The sequence below is a fragment of the Prinia subflava genome, chromosome 12 (assembly GCF_021018805.1).
Source record: "Prinia subflava isolate CZ2003 ecotype Zambia chromosome 12, Cam_Psub_1.2, whole genome shotgun sequence".
NCBI classification, from domain to species: Eukaryota; Metazoa; Chordata; class Aves; order Passeriformes; family Cisticolidae; genus Prinia; species Prinia subflava.
Genome location: NC_086258.1, coordinates 5,559,227 through 5,563,063, shown reverse-complemented (window position 1 = coordinate 5,563,063; position 3,837 = coordinate 5,559,227).

Genomic DNA, 3,837 nt, shown 5'->3' with positions numbered 1-3,837 from the left:
TTTTTTTTTTCTGGAGGAGGGGGTTGGCAGGGGGTGGGTTTGCAGCAAAACGTTTCCTGCAGGGCCTATTTTCCATAGCAAAATTATTTTAAGCGCTTTCAGTACACACAGGCTCTCTATGAAAATACACTGTGACTATAATTTCTTCTTATGCTACACCTCACAAGGATAAATATGCATTTCTGCTCCTTGCTATCCCAGAGAATCCATCCTGAAATAATTTACTTTATAGTCTTTTTGTTCATGCCAGTAAAGACTACTTGATTCATTAAAGTCCTTGGAAATGATTTTTACCTTTAAGCATTATAAGCTGAACTCAGACAGTTACTGGTGATACACAGTTATCATGAATAATTTTCAATGCAGCAGCATATGTTGATTTTTCCTTTGGGCCTTTTTATACCTGATTTTACAATAATCAATTTGGAGATGACCATCCATATTAATCAATGATGGGCTCTGTTCATGTCCAGAGCCCTTTATGGTAGTCTGCACACAGAGAAAATGTTTTCCTGTTAAGCATGACAACTTAAATGTCATCCTAGGGAACACACACATGAAGCAAAAAACATGCATGACGTCTTTTAAAAATCATTTTGCATAGTTCAACCTCTGCTCCTGTAATTGTAGTGTTAGAGCAGCCACTGGCCTGGCTGGTTTGCAGCAGTGGGGGTAAGGGTTAATCCTATGATCCCAGTACATAAATTAGCCAGACCTGGGAAAGGCAGAATTCAGATTGTATAGACAAACGTAAATCTGAAATTGATGTCTTCTCAATTCCACAACTAAAGCTCTTGTAAGTGTTCTTTATATGTTGTATTTGGAAATCTACAAATCACTATAGGAATGAAACATGCAAGTAACTAAGTTTCTTCACTGTTAGATTTTATGTTCTGGCATAGTCTAGAGGCACTCCTCATAGTCTGGGCTTTTCTCTCTGAGGTCCTACAAACAAATCATTAATTAAACAACATTTTTGAATTTATAAGCAGTCCATAGGTCTACTGCCTTGAACACATATCTCATATGGATTTAGTCCCATGCCTGCACAACACAGGACAGGACAAGGGCTCTAGGAAGCAAAGAAAGACACGCTGCTCCATCAACCTTACACCCCAAAGACTGATTTCAGACCTGCCTTTATGTCCAAATGTGAACATCACACCTACCAGAAAGGGTTTAATTGAACACAGAAGAGAAAGCTCCAGATTCAGGTAATCACACCATGTAGTTTGAAAGTCATACAGGGATATAAGGGAACTGCAGAAAATCGGGTTAGGATCCTTTCTTTCACTACAAGCAGCAAAACAGTGTGTCAGGCTGACAGCCAAAAGGTGCTGTCAGTGCCTGGTGATCACTGGTACGCAGACCTTGACCTCCCATCCACTGACAGTTGTTTTTTCCTGCAAGGAACATCTCCCTTTCAATAATTAAGCAACTCACTACTCAGTGTGCAGTGGCAAATAGAGTTCATAATGGGAGAACACACAGAAGCTTAAAAAGAGCCACAATGCAGACTACAGCATTATCGCTCCAAACCAACCCATGCATCCCCCAGGCTTGGGAGTGCCTCACTGGCAATGGGAGTGAATGAAACAGGGTAAGATTTAGAATTTCAGAGTAAGAGAATGACCCAGAATATATCCAATGGAGGGACTGTAGTCAGTGGAGTTGTTGGATCATGACTATAAGGCAAACTTCACTACACCTCTGTATGATTAGATCAGGGTTATGAAATTTGTTGGCAGATAAGAGGACAGAGCATATGAATGCTTTTTATTCAGGAGCTGGACTGTATTATACAGCCAAGTTTTTGCTGGGCTATATGAATTTTTTCCAGGGACCAGATCAGGCATGCAGATAACCAAGGATTTCTAATTTCCAGCATATGACTGCACTATGCAGTTTTATGTTTTAATTTTGGCTTTGAAAAAGACTTGGTATGCAACCCTTGGTGAAGCCACATCACTTTTGAAAACCCAAGTTTTCTCAGTGCCTGTGACAGCACCAACATACTGCAGTGCCCACAATTTCCTCTGCAATCTGCAAGGATGGTGGTATTACTCATCCATTTCACCAGGATATAACTAGTTCTCACCATAATGTATTTAAGCCTCAAAAACTTCTTGGAGAAAAAGCATATGGAACTTTTAAGTACTTTCTTCTCCCAGTTTGGAGGCCTATCTATTGAAAGAATGGGTCAAGTTTCACCAGACATGCTCTTCACAGCTGATATTAGTTACTGGAATTACACTGTTTTCCATGTCTGTTTTATCTGGAGGATGACTGGAGTCACACAACATTTCAAACCAAAATTGTATGTGCATTAAAGGATGTTTTCCCTCATTCTTTGTAATACAGTTCTAGAAACGTATTCCTTATACTTCTTGATGGGCAGGACAGGCCCACAGGAGGTGAAGTTATAGATTTTATATCCATTTTACCACATGGTCAATCAGCTCCTATTAGTGATTTCAGTCTCCCAAGGTAAAATATATACAGGAGCTATTTTGTGACATTTCACAGGATGCAGAAAGCACAGGAGCTTTGTTGCTCTTAAAATATTAATTTAAACTCACATCCATGTGCAGATCCCACTCTTAATGGAGTATAACATTCAGCTTATTTCTTTCCTTTTGTATACTCTGGCCTCTGGGGAGTCACACTAACAATAAACTGTCCTAGTGTCTTATACATTAAATTTACCTTCTTTTACCTCCTTTTGGGGGATTTGCACACCAATTCAGTTGAAATACAGAAGATGAAGAAGCATTTCACTATCTTATTCTACAAAGAAAAGCTTTATATTTGAAAACTCAAAAATTAAAGGCTGCTTTTCTTTCAAATAGCTTTTGCAATTAATAGGAGCATTAGAAATCAACCTTTTTTTTCTCTGAGCAACTGATACCACAAGAGATCAATGATGTTACTATGGTACCATTGCTACTAAAGTAGCACTTAAGTACTTGTAAAATAGATTTTTGTATCATAGTTGTATCATATAGTATTAGTATGGACAATGACCATCCTAGGCCTGTTTCTTTTTGGAACTTTTAACATCTGCTTTTAAACATTCAATTTAAATTCTCACCTGTGTTTATAACCATTTTTAGGAACCCAAAAGGCCAGAATTGTCCACTTCAAGACCCACAGTGAAATATTCTAAACATTCACACTACCTGGAGTCAGCAAAAACAGTTTGCAAGTAACTTAGAGACTCGTAAGCTAATTACATTCCACATTTTTGCCTCTTTTTTTCCTCTGAGGACTAGATGTGTTATTTTTGCAAGGGCAAGGAATGAAGGACAGAATCCAGCTCTCAAATGTCTATTTCTAATTATGCTAACTAAACTGGGAGTCCTATTTGCATGAGGTGACAAAATCAGCATACACAACTGTCGTTATGTTGATAGCCATACATAGAAACACACATATGCTTGGCCACATGCATTTTTAGGGATTCATGTTAAAGTACATTCAGAAATATTTATAGCAATGGCGGGTGGGGAGGAGGAAATATTTAATTCCCCTTGTTTTTCTTTGCTCACATCTTCAGTTTTTCTACTAGGATAGAAGGAAATAGATTTTTTTCCTATTCATTCCGGCTTATAAAATTCCTTTTGTTTTTCCTGCTCTGTCTGCTACATGCTGCTGCGTAAGTCACAGGTAGGAGGTATTACAGAATCAAAAGATACATTTGCTGAGAACATCCTTGCAACTCAGTTTGCGGCAGGAGAGAAAATGGAAGGCTGTAGGAGCGATCCTGAGTGCCTGCAGTTCGCTTTTTCATCAGCGGGAGGTGTAGGTTTGTAAGGCTTCAGAAAATCCAGGCTTGGC